The 16,292-nt window shown below is 42.3% G+C and overlaps 1 protein-coding gene across 1 annotated transcript in view; it reads right to left on the bottom strand.

The window, feature by feature from the left end:
- LOC126191162 (peptidyl-alpha-hydroxyglycine alpha-amidating lyase 2) overlaps positions 1-16,292 on the bottom strand; it is a 140,805-nt gene that overhangs the window by 71,978 nt on the left and 52,535 nt on the right. The window lies entirely within an intron of this gene.

Here is a 16,292-nt window from a genome sequence, read left to right as displayed (position 1 = left end):
TTTGCTGTTGTCTAGACGACCGAATAGCGAACTAATACTTAGTATGGATTGGGCGGCTTTTGTGATCAAGTGGAAATTTGAGAAGATTGTGTATGGAGGTGCGTTTGTGCTGGACCGTTACTCCCAACCATGTAAATTGTTCGGTTGACTGATTCTGCACATTTCGCGCCTTTATTTAGTTGAGAGAAGATCGATTGCGGTGTGTGCTTCTAGCATGTGGAAGACACGTTTGCCTGTTCTCTAGACATGGGAAACGCCTTAGTTGCCTTGTAAATTATAGGGTTGATTTGGAATCTGTTACATCACCAATGTCGGTATTCGAGAATGGAAATATCAGTTTCCTCTATTTGTTTCTAGCTACTCAGTGGTTTACAGCACGATGCACCTCGCTTAAGTTTGGGGTTTGTAGGGAAATGATTTCCAGTCTATATTTTGGGAATTATTTTGCGCTAGCGATCGGTAGGATGCTGCCTAGTGCTTGATATCAAGAAGTACAGCGAAAATATTATAATATTATGGAGAACCATGCAAAAATACGTGTGTTCTTGTGATCCCTATGTCTGGAGATGTGCTTAGAAAAGCGAGCAAGCAAGGAACCAGGTTTGTAACAGAAACAGTAAGGCGTTTGTGCTAAGGGGAAATGACCCAGAATTTGTAGGAGAGGTCTGAGAGTGACTTCGGTCTGCTGAGGGTGCTCTGGTGTAAAAGGGATGATTTTGTATGGTGGAGGATATGAATTGTGTGTCTACTAGATCAACACAGTATGCGGTGATATATTGCTGGGATGGAGATCGGTTTCACGCTCTAATATTCAAGTTCCTGTCCTTGGTGGGAGAGCAGTGTAATTGAGTAAGTGTCTTTCCATATTTGAGGATATATATGGCACTTTGCGAGGTTAGTTGTCATTGCAATATGGTGATCAGTGTAAAATAGTTAATTTCCGCTGAATGTCATGTCTGTAGAAAGAAAGGAAAGGTTGACGGTGCTTCCCCAGGGTTGAGGAGCATCATGACATATAGCTGGTGTGAGTGTAAACATATGATAATTTTTTCAGGTGCTGTATAGATATAAAAGATAACTGCACTGTTTGTGTAAAGTGTGTATATGTTGTCCTGTTAAGTTACTGTGGCTTACATAGTGTAAAATGTGTATATATTGCATTGTGAAGTTACTATGGTTTATGTTGTGGCACGACTAGAGAGGATGACTGAGGGACATATAGATTCAGCTCATCGATAACCGCAAGAGATTTTTTATGTGGAAAATTATGTGTGCTACAAATAGTGAGATTCATTCTATAAATACAGTTGTCAAGAGGAGATATTACCTGTACATCGATCGATGTCAGGCTGTAGCAACAATCATAATATTTAATTGTAGTTACACTGGTAAATATCTTCCTGGCTTCCAATATTCTTGTGAGTCTCATATGTATTTGATAATCTCTAGACAACTTTGCGGGTTTAACTGTTAGTGCAATTTAGCGATCTGTGCAAAATAATTTTACCACTGAAAGTCCTGTCTGCAGAAAGAAAGAAAAGGTGGATGGTGCTTTGTTACCAGTGGCATCAGTAATTCAGCGGGTAAACTCAATAATGCTCGATTCATTTACATCTATTGTGCTGGGATATAGGAGTGTCTACACAGCAGTAAGGACATTTGCATATGTTGGGAGCAGGAAGGGTAGTACATAATGGACTGGGTTATTCTGCATTATTTTCGTGAACAGGTTCTGTTAGGGTTAGAATTAACGTGCATACAAGCTGAGACATCGAGAAAGCGAGACTATACAACTTCTGGGAGACTATACAATTTCCTCTGCCATCAATGGTAAAGACACAAGCTATCCAAAGGCGTCTCGCATATGAGACTGGCGTGAGTGTGCTTTGGAGTTCTGTGCCAGTATAGCACTGACTGTATACTCCAAAATACAACCAACTTTCACCTGTATCCGTCTGAAGCTCGCAGCTGTGATGGTGCATGCGATCCTAGAGGGTCTGTGCTCCAGCGCAATCGCGTCAGCACCAGTGCCTAGGTGAACACGTACTTTGCGAGGAATTTCTCATGTGTCAAGCGTGAAAGGGGTGCCACCATGTCATGCATGCGGGACCTTAACGGGAGTGTGTGTGTGGTTTGACAGCTGATGGCCATGTCACATCGTGGGGGCTGCCATTAACATCCTGTGCTGTATAGTGGACAGGGAGTGGCAGAGGGTGCTTGTGTGTGTTGATTGCATGTCTGTTTCATTATTTTGCAAGCAGATCTGTAGGCTGTGCTATGTGTTATTTGGACCGTTTACAATTTCGTGTTGGCCCATCACTGTGCTGCATTATTTAGGAGTTTGCATGTCTGCATACTGTGTATTGTGACCCCAAGCACATCAGGGTGGGTGTTTTGTGTCAGTGTGATAAATATACTCCATCCCTAAATAAATTGTTCCAAAATAAATAAAGGACACTCCTTCCTCTCTCCAGCAGCCCAGCACAGGCTGAATCATTTTCCCACCAATCTCTAGGAAGAGGTGGCAGTCAGGTGACTTAGGTTAGTGGAGGTGAGTTTTGTTCCTGCAGTTTTCTTAGGTTGATGGGGACCCCAAGTGACCTTTCTTTACCGCCAAAATTCAAACTCTGCGCCAGTTCGTTGGCGCCAGTTTCTAGGAAGAGGTGGCAGTCGAGTGACTTAGGTTAATGGGGGTAGTGAAAGTGACATATTTTCCTGCGATTTTCTTAGGTTAGTAGAGATAACCATGTTGTGATGCATTATCATGTTGGAATTTGACTTCCTGCCGTTTTTCTGGGGGAGGGGAGAGGGGGGGGTTAGGTTAGTGGGTGTAGCCCAGCTGACCTATCTTCTGCCAAAATTCAAAGTTCCAGCCAGGGGGGTGTGGCACTTGCATCATCAATTGGCGTCACAGCTGCCATCTTGAATAACGTCATGCACTGTGCACTTTAGTACATGTTAGTGTACATTAGTATACATTAGCCAGACAACATGGGTTGGTAATGGACATGGCGGTCAGTTGAGGATCGTGGTGGAGACTTTAACTACTTGCTTCCAAGTGCAGGTGGTCATGGCACTCGCAAAAATTCATCCCGAGTCCATGGTAGAGCTCTCTGATGGCCGCCATCTTGGACGACTGCGCCCTCTGGTGGTGGTGCTGTGTACTAGGTCAATTTGAGTGCAGACCTCGTGGCAAACACACAGTTTCCCGCCATCTTATGTCACAGATGAGAGTGCCATCTGGTGGTGGTACTGTGTACTAAGTCAGTTGGAGTCCGGACCTCGAGGTGAACATACTGGATGGCTGTTCTGCATGAAATTGACTGCTGCATGCGAAATAAAGATTTACTTCCAGCACTGGTCGAGTCATTTTCCCACAAATCCTTAGGAGGAGGTGGCAGTCAGGAGACTGAGGTTAGTCCAAGTGTCCTTTGTTCACCACCATTTTCTTAGCTTAGTAGAGAAATGATAATTGAACTTTCTTTGCCGCCAAAATTCGAACTTGGCACTGGTTCGTAGGAAGAACTGGTGGTCGGATGATGTAGGTTAGTGCAGGTACCCCAAGTGACCTATCTTCCCGCAGTTTTGTTAGTAGAGATAACCGTGGTGTGATGCATTTTCCTATTGGCATTTGAACTTCCCGCCATTTTTCTGGGGGAGGCACTTTCCCGGCAAAAACCGCCATCTTGGATAACAGTACTTGCGTCATCAGTTCACATCATGCCCGCCATCTTGGATGACGTCATGCACTGTTGCCAAGTCTACACGCCGCCATCTTAGATGACATCATCACCGCGATCTTGTATAACGGTACTTTGTGCTGGAGTCCCCCCTGTACCAATACTCCTGTGGCTGCAGGAAAAGAATTATTGTTGTCAGGATTCCTCTGAGCCATAATCCGTAGGTAGCGGTCATCCACTGCAGTAGTAGCCCTTAGGCGGCCTGAGCGAGGCATGCCATCGATAGTTTCTCTCTCTCTGTATCTCTTCCAAGTCCGAACAACATCGCTTTGGTTCATTCTGAGACGCCTGGACACTTCCCTTGCCGAGAGCCCTTCCTGGCACAACGTAACAATGCCGACGCGATCGACCCGCGGTATTGACCGTCTAGGCATGGCTGAACTACAGACAGCACGAGTCGTGTACCTCCTTCCTGGTGGAATGACTGGAACTGATCGGCTGTTGGACCTTCTCAGGCTAATAGCTGCTGTTCATGCATGGCTATTTACATCTTTGGGCGTGTTTAGTGACATCTCTGAACAGTTAGAGGGACTGTGTTTGTGTTACAATATCTACAGTCAACGTCTATCTTAAGGAGTTCTGGAAACCGAGGTGATGCAAAACTTTTTTTTATGTGTGTATATGTTGGTGCTCTTCATGGATATCCAGCCGGTTTTCATCGTTCTCGACATTCCAACTGGCCACCATCTTCACGTGAGATTGCAAAATTCAAATGGCTCTGAGCACTATGGGACTCAACATCTTAGGTCATAAGTCCCCTAGAACTTAGAACTACTTAAACCTAACTAACCTAAGGACATCACACACATCCATGCCCGAGGCAGGACTCGAACCTGCGACCGTAGCAGTCCCGCGGTTCCGGACTGCAGCGCCAGAACCGCTAGACCACCGCGGCCGGCACGTGAGATTGCAGGTGCATAATCACACCGGAACTGAGGTAACATCAGATACGGCGGCGCCTTTATACCCCAGGAGCAGACAGCTGCGTGTGCACGAGGAGCACAATAACTGCCCTCTGCGAAGCGAAGAATTGCAGCGCTGCCTGCGGTAGAAACTAACAATAGCGGTGAATCCCCAATCAAGATGCAGTAGGACGAAAACCAGACCGTTGTTGATTTAGGATTGCACATCTTCCTTAAAGCAAAACCTTTATTTGTATTAATAATGTCATCACATGATCATATCTCGATGGATTCCTTACGTACACAATCCCAGTAACGGGAAGCAGGACCAACAACCTGCGTCTCTTTAAATGACATACTATGCCCTTCATTGAGACAACGTTCAGTGGCGCCAGATTTTTGTCGCTTAAGCAAACGTATGTGACGTTGATACTACATACATTGATCATGAACTGTGCGAATAGTTTGTCCAGTATAAGCCTTTCTGCAAAGGCATGGAATTTTATATACTCCAGGCTTCTTCGATTCCAAACTGTCATTAAATGATCCAAGAAGAGCTCTAGTTTTGGCCAAAGGCAGAAGAACCCCCTTAATATTGTATTTCGCGAGGACTCTTTAAATTTTCGAAGAATTCCTCCCTGCAAAGATAAAAAAGTATTGATTTACAAGTGTCCTTTGTTGGTTCACTTGGTGGTCCAAATTCGAAAGCACGAACAATGTGATGACCAGTATATCCATTTTGCCTGTAAACAACCCTAAGATAATCCAGTTTGTGTGTCAAATGATCAGACCCGAAATAGCATAAACCCATTTGCCCAGTCTACGTAAATCTCCCATGCGTTGATGCGGTGGATAACGGTCCATATCCGTAGGTTTACGGTACATACTGCGTACGAAAGTCCCATTTTCTTTCTTTGTGTGTACTAAAAACATCCAAAAAAGGTAATTTCCCGTCTTTTTCAATTTCCATCGGAACTTTGATTCGTGGATGAACGCAGTTAAAATTATTCAAAAGGCGAATACGAACCGTTACCTCCATGCTACTACTTGTCATCCACCACATCAACACACCGGTGTTTTACGTACACTAGGCAAGAGAACCTACACTATTTCGGGTTCTGATATTTGACGCAGGGACTGGATTATCTTAAGGTCGTTTTCAGGCCAAAATGGGTGTACTGATCATAACATTGGTCATGCTTTCCAATTTGGACCATCATCTGAATCAGCTGCTTTTTTTAGCCTTTGCGGGGAGTATTCATTGAAAATTTCAAGAATCCTTGGAAAATACGGTATTAAAAGGGCCCTTTTGGCTTTGGTCAAAACTAGAGCTCTTCCTGGATCGGTTAAAGACGATTCGACATTAAAGAAGGCTGGAGTATAAAAGAACTCCCTGCCATTGCGGGAAGGCTCATACTGGACAGACTATTCGCACGGTTTATGACCGATGTATGGAGCTTCAACATGTTTGCTCCAGCCTGAAAAATCTACCGCCGATGAACAGTATCTCAATACAGTCGTTTGTTGTTGTTGTGGTCTTCAGTCCTGAGACTGGTTTGATGCAGCTCTCCATGCTACTCTATCCTGTGCAAGCCTCTTCATCTCCCAGTACCTACTGCAACCTACATCCTTCTGAATCTGCTTAGTGTATCCATCTCTTGGTCTCCCTCTACGATTTTTACCCTCCACGCTGCCCTCCAATACTAAATTTGTGATCCCTTGATGCCTCAGAACATGTCCTACCAACCGATCCCTTCTTCTGGTCAAGTTGTGCCACAAACTTCTCTTCTCCCCAATCCTATTCAATACCTCCTCATTAGTTATGTGATCTACCCATCTAATCTTCAGCATCCTTCTGTAGCACCACATTTCGAAAGTTTCTATGCTCTTCTTGTCCAAACTATTTATCGTCCATGTTTCACTTCCATACAAATACTTTCAGAAACGACTTCCTAACTCTTAAATCTATACTCGATGTTAACAAATTTCTCTTCTTCAGAAACGCTTTCCTTGCCATTGCCAGTCTACATTTTATATCCTCTCTACTTCGACCATCATCAGTTATTTTGCTCCCCAAATAGCAAAACTCCTTTACTACTTTAAGTGTCTCATTTCCTAATCTAATTCCCTCAGCATCACCCGACTTAATTCGACTACATTCCATTATCCTCGTTTTGCTTTTGTTGATGTTCATCTTATATCCTCCTTTCAAGACACTGTCCATTCCGTTCAACTGCTCCTCCAAGTCCCTTGCTGCCTCTGACAGAATTACAATGTCATCGGCGAACCTCAAAGTTTTTATTTCTTCTCCATGGACTTTAATACCTACTCCGAATTTCTTTTGTTTCCTTTACTGCTTGCTCAATATACAGATTGAATAACATCGGGGAGAGGCTACAACCCTGTCTTACTCCCTTCCCAACCACTGCTTCCCTTTCATGTCCCTCGACTCTTATAACTGCCATCCGGTTTCTGCACAAATTGTAAATGGCCTTTCGCTCCCTGTATTTTACCCCTGCCACCTTCAGAATTTGAAAGAGATTATTCAAGTCAACATTGTCAAAAGCTTTCTCTAAGTCTACAAATGCTAGAAACGTACATTTGCCTTTCTTTAATCTTTCTTCTAAGGTAAGTCGTAAGGTCAGTATTGCCTCACGTGTTCCAGTATTTCTTCGGAATCCAAACTGATCTTCCCCGAGGTCGGCTTCTACTAGTTTTTCCATTCGTCTGTAAAGAATTCGCGTTAGTATTTTGCAGGTGTGAGTTATTAAACTGATAGTTCGGTAATTTTCACATCTGTCAAGTCAACACCTGCTTTCTTTGGGATTGGAATTATTATATTCTTCTTGAAGTCTGAGGGTATTTCGCCTGTTTCATACATCTTGCTCACCAGATGATAGAGTTTAGTCAGGACTGGCTCTCCCAAGACCGTCAGTAGTTCCAATGGAATGTTGTCTATTCCGGGGGGCCTTGTTTCGACTCAGCTCTTTCAGTGCTGTGTCAAACTCTTCACGCAGTATCGTATCTCCCATTTTATCTTCATCTACATCCTCTTCCATTTCCATAATATTGTCCTCAAGTACATCGCCCTTGTATAGACCCTCTATATACTCCTTCCACCTTTCTGCTTTCCCTTCTTTGCTTAGAACTGTGTTTCCATCTGAGCTCTTGATGTTCATACATGTGGTTCTCTTATCTCCAAAGGTCTCTTTAATTTTCCTGCAGGCAGTATCTATCTTACCCTTAGTGAGATAAACCTCTACATCCTTACATTTGTCCTCTAGCCATCCCTGCTTAGCCATTTTGCACTTCCTGTCGATCTCATTTTTGAGGAGTTTGTATTCCTTTTTGCCTGCTTCATGTACTGCATTTTTATATTTTCTCTTTTCATCAATTACATTCAATATTTCTTCTGTTACCCAAGGATTTCTACTAGCCCTCGTCTTTTTACCCACTTGATCCTCTGCTGCCTTCACTACTTCATCCCTCAAAGCTACCCATTCTTCTTCTACTGTATTTCTTTGCCCCATTCCTGTCAATTGTTCCCTTATGCTCTCCCTGAAACTCTGTACAACCTCTGGTTTAGTCAGTTTATCCAGGTCCCATCTCCTTAGATTCCCACCTTTTTGCAGTTTCTTCAGTTTTAATCTACAGGTCATAACCAGTAGATTGTGGTCAGAGTCCACATCTGCCCCTGGAAATGTCTTACAATTTAAAACCTGGTTCCTAAATCTCTGTCTTACCCTTATATAATCTATCTGATACCTTTTACTAGCTCCAGGGTTCTTCCATGTATACAACCTTCTTTCATCATTCTTAAACCAAGTGTTAGCTATGATCAAGTTGTGCTCTGTGCAAAATTCTACGAGGCGGCTTCCTCTTTCATTTCTTAGCCCCAATCCATATTCACCTACTACGTTTCCTTCTCTCCCTTTTCCTACACTCGAATTCCAGTCACCCATGACTATTAAATTTTCGTCTCCCTTCACTATCTGAATAATTTCTTTTATTTCATCATACATTTCTTCAATTTCTTCGTCATCTGCAGAGCTAGTTGGCATATAAACTTGTACTACTGTAGTAGGTGTGGGCTTCGTATCTATCTTGGCCACAATAATGCGTTCACTATGCTGTTTGTAGTAGCTTACCCGCATTCCTATTTTCCTATTCAGTATTAAACCTACTCCTCCATTACCCCTATTTGATTTTGTGTTTATAACCCTGTAGTCACCTGACCAGAAGTCTTGTTCCTCCTGCCACCGAACTTCACTAATTCCCACTATATCTAACTTTAACCTATCCATTTCCCTTTTTAAATTTTCTAACCTACCTGCCCGATTAAGGGATCTGACATTCCACGCTCCGATCCGTTTAAAAAACGCAAATTACTGCAGCGGCCTGCTCCCGGTGTATAGGAGCCGCCGTATCTGATGTTACCTCAGTTCCGGCGTGATGGTGCACCTGCAGTTTCACCTGAAGATGGTGGGCAGTTGGACCGTCGAAGTATCTTATCGTCAGGACGATGAAATAGGGCTACACACACATGAAGAGCATCAACAATAAAGGACGCTGTGACACGTATGCACTTTTGTTTACTGTCATTAATAACTGTCAGTGGCAAGTCACAAATGGTTAAGGTTACAGTGAAGATACTGCTCAGCACAGCGTCAAAGATGCATTAAAAAGTTATAACCCAAAGACAAGGCGAAATAGTAAGAAATATTTTGGTAGAAAAGCAAACAAACTTTCGCGCAGGAAGAAATCTAGACGTACATAATGTATTTATCCCCAGCGAAGTAACTGGGAAACATCAAAGAATATTAGAAAGAAAAATTTATGTATACATGAAGCATTTTATAAAGTTAACTATCGAAAACTGTATACCATTCTGTAGGAGAAGACATTACCATTACATCTTATTATAGAATGAAACGGATTTACTTAGATATGTAGGTCAGTACTGTGTGAAAGGTGGATTATAAGAAAAAAGACATATCTAGGTATACGACAAGTATGCAGCACGTCCACCATACATGTTAATTTTGTAATAGATGCTGTTTTGGGACATTAATTGCAGGAGATTAATAACTACACACAGGGCACGAAATAATAAATATGTAGTTACAGTTGTGCTAATCGCTGGCTGGAAAGAGTCCTTACAGAAATCATCTCATGAACTCTGCCCGATACCTGTGAGGCATGACCTTGCTATTTCGACCAAGAATAAAATCATCTTACTCAGAAAACCTATTACATGTAGCAAAGTAACAGAAAAAAATTAATAGTAACAGTAAACTTATTCTACACAGTAGAATACACCTTACCATTTCCAGTAGAAGCGAAAACTGTGAACAAAGTAGCAAGAGTTAATTACTTTAATGGTACGCTTAAATTTAAAAAAAAAGTAAGAATAGAATTGTGCAAAATCTTGGCGAATTCTATTCTAGAGTATGTAAGTGACATACGACTTTAACGAAAGAGAAAGACAGTAGGTTAAATGCAGCAGAAGTCATGTTTCGAGACAGACAGTTGGCTGTACGAGAAAAGGCAGGAAAATAAATGAAATAAGGACAGAGTTGCAAAGAATGAGACATCACTACACCTTGCTAGTTCCTAAAAAGACATGGTTGTCTGCTCCGAGAGACAAATGACAGTGGAATGACCATAGGAAAGATGGGAAGACCAAAAGGATAAAAAAAAGTCACAACAGGCCTATATTCTAATGCCCACAGACAGAAGAAGAATGTTTATCGGGCGGTTGACTAGTGAAGAAGCATACTTTAAATGTTACCTGGCGATTTTAAGCGTGATAGTACGATAACAACTATACATCTGGTTTACGTATTTGATAATAAATGGACTGACAAGGTAACTAATACTGCGCAAAATCAGCGATGAAAGAAATATTTGGAAAACACCAACAAGAAGAAGGCACAGGATAACAGAACATGTTTTAAGGCATCAGGGAGTAATTTCCATGGTGCTAGAGGCAGCCTTAGAGAGCAAAAATGAAGGGGACGATACAGGTTGAATGTATCCAACACCAGTCGGGGTAGCTGGCTCTAAGTACGACTCTGAGATGAAGAGGATGGGTCAAGGGAGGAAGACGCTGCGGGCCGCAGCAGACCATTCAGAAGATGTGGGAAAAGAGCAGAGCTGTAGATGGAATCCAACTGTGATTAAACAAGCAAAGACGTAAGGTGTAGCTTTGGAAGATACCTTTCCTGAATTATTATTACGTATTAACTCTCAATAATTTTATCCGAAAAAATATTGAAGAAGAGGAAGAAGAAGAAGAGAAAGAAGAAGGGTTTATGGAGATGAGCTGTAAAAGTGAAACAAGTTACTGTGATTATAAAATTGCAAGTGGTCACACCCCTCCTGACGTCATTTTATATATTAATCCCAAATGTAACCAGAGCAGGTACTTTTCGTGAACGACTGCACGCAGAAACGTGAAATGTTCGAGACTGGAACGTAGAGAAACCAGTATGGAAATTTTGCCTGTGCAGGTCAACATTAATTTATTTTTCCGTCGCGAGTAGTTGTTTCAGCATATTATGTGTTACTTTTAGTGGATTTGCTCTTTATATACCTGTTTGTCAATTTTTGAAAGGATAACAGTTGTTAAGGGAAGTAAAGACTAACAACAATTTTTACAAGTGGGAATGACAGTTTTTAATTCATAAATTGTAGTTCATATTTGAACAAGTATCTAAAGGGTCACGCTAATTAGGAAGGTAAGAAATGCAGGTCTTATGACTGTTTCTATAGTTTTTGTTAATGAAAATTAGGCCAATGAAATATTTTTTGGGAATAAGACAATAAAATATTTGAAGTTATCCTACATAAACTAACTACTGTGCTGGAATGACAATGTAGCAGGATATACTTTTCTACATGTCAGCTGCAACAACAAAACGTTTATTACTTGCACTCACCCACAAACAAAACAGCAGTTACGAGAGGTATTATGAAGAATCACAAATATCTGCTGCAGGCAGTGGTAACCAGAATAGAGTGAGCATCAAATCATGATTCAGACAAGGCTGCAGTTTATCACCAACGTTTTGTAATATCTACATGAATACATTCCTTTTGGAATGGACAAATGCAATACTATTTTACTCTCTTAATCTTAAAAAACAGCCGCGGGATTAACCGAACGGTCTGAGGCGCTGCAGTCATGTACTGTGCGGCTGCTCCCGGTGGAGGTTCGAGTCCTCCCTCGGGCATGGGTGTGTGTATTCGGATAATTTAGGTTAAGCAGTGTGTAAGCTTAGGGACTGATGACCTTAGCAGTTAAGTCCCATAAAATTTCAGACCATTTGAACATTTGAATTTAAAACCCAGACTATATAGTGACATTGCAATATGCAGGCGCCGAGCAAGTATTGCCAACAGAGAGAATAATCTGCAAAGAGCAGCATATTAACTGCAAAGATTCTCTGCTTTAATCAGTTTGCAGGACAAAACAAAAGCGAAGGCGTTTATTTCATAATAAAAAAAATTAGGTCAAAAATTGGATAAATGGGAAAATAGCAGCGGGTGTAAGAAATTTTAAATATTCTTATACTGCATAGTATCGAATGAAGACAAAACTTATTTTCGGCATAAGGCAGAGAAATTTAGCTTAATGAACGGTGCTATGAGACGAACCTTACAAAGGAAAGTAAGAAAAGTGATACTTCTGAAATTTTACAAAACACTATCACTCTCTGTTTTGATGTAAGGGAGTGAAACTTTGATAGCAGCGAAAAGGGCACACTAAGAATCGAGAGTGCAGAAATGAGGTTTCTCAGACAGTAGCAGGATACGCAAGAAAAGATTGAACCAGAAATACAAAAATTAGAGCAGGATTAAGATTAATATCTGTTGTTGTTGTTGTGGTCTTCAGTCCCGAGACTGGTTTGATGCAGCTCTCCATGCTACTCTATCCTGTGCAAGCTTCTTCATCTCCCAGTACCTACTGCAACCTACATCCTTCTGAATCTGCTTAGTGTATTCATCTCTTGGTCTCCCTCTACGATTTTTACCCTCCACGCTGCCCTCCAATACTAAATTGGTGATCCCTTGATGCCTCAGAACATGTCCTACCAACCGATCCCTTCTTGTGGTCAAGTTGTGCCACAAACTTCTCTTCTCCCCAATCCTATTCAATACTTCCTCATTAGTTATGTGATCTACCCATCTAATCTTCAGCATTCTTCTGTAGCACCACATTTCGAAAGCTTCTATTCTCTTCTTGTCCAAACTATTTACCGTCCATGTTTCACTTCCATACATGGCTACACTCCATACAAGTACTTTCAGAAATGACTTCCTGACACTTAAATCTACACTCGATGTTAACAAATTTCTCTTCTTCAGAAACGCTTTCCTTGCCATTGCCAGTCTACATTTTATATCCTCTCTACTTCGACCATCATAAGTTATTTTAATAACTGCTCCCCAAATAGCAAAACTCCTTTACTACTTTAAGTGTCTCATTTCCTAATCTAATACCCGCAACATCACCCGACTTAATTCGACTACATTCCATTATCCTCGTTTTGCTTTTGTTTATGTTCATCGTATATCCTCGCTTCAAGACACCATCCATTCCGTTGAACTGCTCTTCCAAGTCCTTTGCTGTCTGTGACAGAATTACAACGTCTTCTGCGAACCTCAAAGTTTTTATTTCTTCTCCATGGATTTTAATACCTACTCCGAATTTTTCTTTTGTTTCCTTCACTGCTTGCTCAATATACAGATTGAATAACATCGGGGAGAGACTAGAACCCTGTCTCACTCCCTTACCAACCACTGCATCCCTTTCATGTCCCTCGACTCTTATAACTGCCATCTGGCTTCTGTACAAATTGTAAATGGCCTTTCGCTCCCTGTATTTTACCCCTGCCACCTTTAGAATTTGAAAGAGAGTATTCCAGTCAACATTGTCAAAAGCTTTCTCTAAGTATACAAATGCTAAAAACGTAGGTTTGCCTTTCCTTAATCTTTCTTCTAAGATAAGTCGTAAGGTCAGTATTGCCTCACGTGTTCCAGTATTTCTACGGAATCCAAACTGATCTTCCCCGAGGTCGGCTTCTACTAGTTTTTCCATTCGTCTGTAAAGAATTCGTGTTAGTATTTTGCAGCTGTGGCTTATTAATATCTACCAATGAAAAAAATTGAGGAATACAGAAGGAAATTGGAGGAGCCTATCAGTGGGATGGGGAGTGACAGACTACCAAAAATGCAATTCAAATACAAAGGAAGAGGATGAAGAAACAAATGGAGTCACAAAACCAGATGGAAAGACTCGGATTAACAAGCAAAGCCTAGTGCAGGCAGAGGATGATGATGAAATTCTATATTTAAATTGCGCGGCACTCGAATATAAATACGCCAGAAAACATCGGCAGTAATAACAACATTTGAGCCCTTTCATCTAGAGACAGTATTACATCTGAGTACTTTGCAAAATCCACTGAGCCAAATGTGTTTCAAAACAGAGTAACCACTTGAAAAAACAAACAGAAGTATCGAAGACTACAAGCTGCTGTAGCCACCGACTCAGAGCGACCACTCCCACAACCGGCGGCGTCGCGCGTACTCAGCAGGCGGCGGGCCGAAGTCACTGCCTCCTCCTGCACGTCGTGTCACGTGAGGCGATCTCGTGGTGTAGAAGCGGCATAAAGCTGCCGCGCACTGACACTAAGACTGTGTAGTATCCATCCCTGCATGCTTAATAACTACATGACAGTTATCGTTCTGTTGACAACCTACGCTGCGAGCTAGGACTATGTTTGATGTTTGTCTCAAGCTGAATTTCTCGTAGCAATAAGACGGACTTGGGTCTTACATAGTGCCCATTCTCTGTGAAACTCCAGCCAACCAGGAACTGTTGTTGTGTACCGAAATCTTAACCCAAGCACAGCTTTTAACTAGCGATTGTGTTAAAATAAATACACTACTGGTCATTAAAATTGCTACACCAAGAAGAAATGCAGATGATAAACGGGTATTCATTGGACAGATATATTATACTAGAACTGACATGTGATTACATTTTCACGCAATTTTCGTGCATAGATCCTGAGAAAACAGTACGCAGAACAACTACCTCTGGCCGTAATATCGGCCTTGATACGCCTGAGCATTGAGTCTAACAGGGCTTGGATGGCGTGTACAGGTACAGCTGCCCATGCAGCTTCAACACGATACCACAGTTCATCAAGAGTAGTGACTGGCGTATTGTGACGAGCCAGTTGCTCGGCCACCATTCACCAGATGTTTTCAATTGGTGATAGATCTGGAGAATGTGGTGGCCAGGGCAGCAGTCGAACATTTTCTGTATCCAGAAAGGCCCAAACGGACCTGCAACATGCAGTCGTGCATTATCCGGCTGAAATGTAGGGTTTCGCAGGGATCGAATGAAGGGTAGAGCCACGGGTCGTAACACATCTGAAATGTAACGTCCACTGTTCAAAGTGCCGTCAATGCGAACAGGAGGTTCCCGAGACGTGTAACCAATTGCGCCCCATATCATCACTCCGGGTGATACGCCAGTATGGCGATGATGAATACATGCTTCCAATGTGCGTTCACCGCCATGTCGCCGAATACGGATGCGACCATCATGATGCTGTAAACAGAACCTGCATTCATCCGAAAATATGACGTTTTGCCACTCGTGCACCCAGATTCGTCGTTGAGTACACCATCGCAGGCGCTCCTGTCTGTGATGCAGCGTCAAAGGTAACCGCAACCATGGTCTCCGAGCTGATACTCCATGCTGCTGCAAATGTCGTCGAACTGTTCTTGCAGATGGTTGTTGTCTTGCAAACGTCCCCATCTGTTGACTCAGGGATCGAGACGTGGCTGCACGATCCGTTACAGCCATGCGGATAAGATGCCTGTCATCTCGACTGCTAGACCGTTGGGATCCCGCACGGCGTTCCGTATTACCTTCCTGAAGCCAACGATTCCATATTCTGCCAACAGTCATTGGATCTCGACCAACGCGAACAGCAATGTCGCGATACGATAAACCACAACCGCGATAGGATACAATCCGACCTTTATCAAAGTCGGAAACGTGATGGTACGCATTACACGAGGCATCGCGACAAGGTTTCACCAGGCAACGCCGGTCAACTGCTGTTTGTGCATGAGAAATCGGGTGGAAACTTTCCTCATGTCAGCACGTTGTAGGTGTCGCCACCGGCGCCAACCTTGTGTGAATGCTCTGAAAAGCTAATCATTTGCATATCACAGCATCTTCCTCCTGTCCGTTAAATTTCGCGTCTGTAGCACGTGATCTTCGTGGTGTAGCAATTTTGATGGCCAGTAGTGTAGAACAGAAACACAGTTCCAACATGTCGTTACCTGCATGTAGAAATTTGACCAGCATTTTTTATGACTGTTTGTAGAAATAGTTACAAGTGTTAAAGAACTGTTATGTTGAGACAGAATTTGCAGAGGGGTAAACAAATAGCAAATCCACTGGATATATTACATAATGATATCTGTAATGGTCAAAGAACAATACATCAGTATCGTATTACACAAGAACATGGCACATTGCCGATACTAGTTTCTCCAGTGTTCCTCTTTTGCAGGCAGATAAGTGTAAGGCTACAATATCCCAAAAGATGATATTATACGG

This window comes from Schistocerca cancellata, chromosome 6 (genome assembly GCF_023864275.1).
Source record: "Schistocerca cancellata isolate TAMUIC-IGC-003103 chromosome 6, iqSchCanc2.1, whole genome shotgun sequence".
Classification (NCBI taxonomy): domain Eukaryota; kingdom Metazoa; phylum Arthropoda; class Insecta; order Orthoptera; family Acrididae; genus Schistocerca; species Schistocerca cancellata.
The sequence above is the reverse complement of the archived record's forward strand: the minus strand, read 5'-3'. Positions and strand labels throughout refer to the sequence as shown.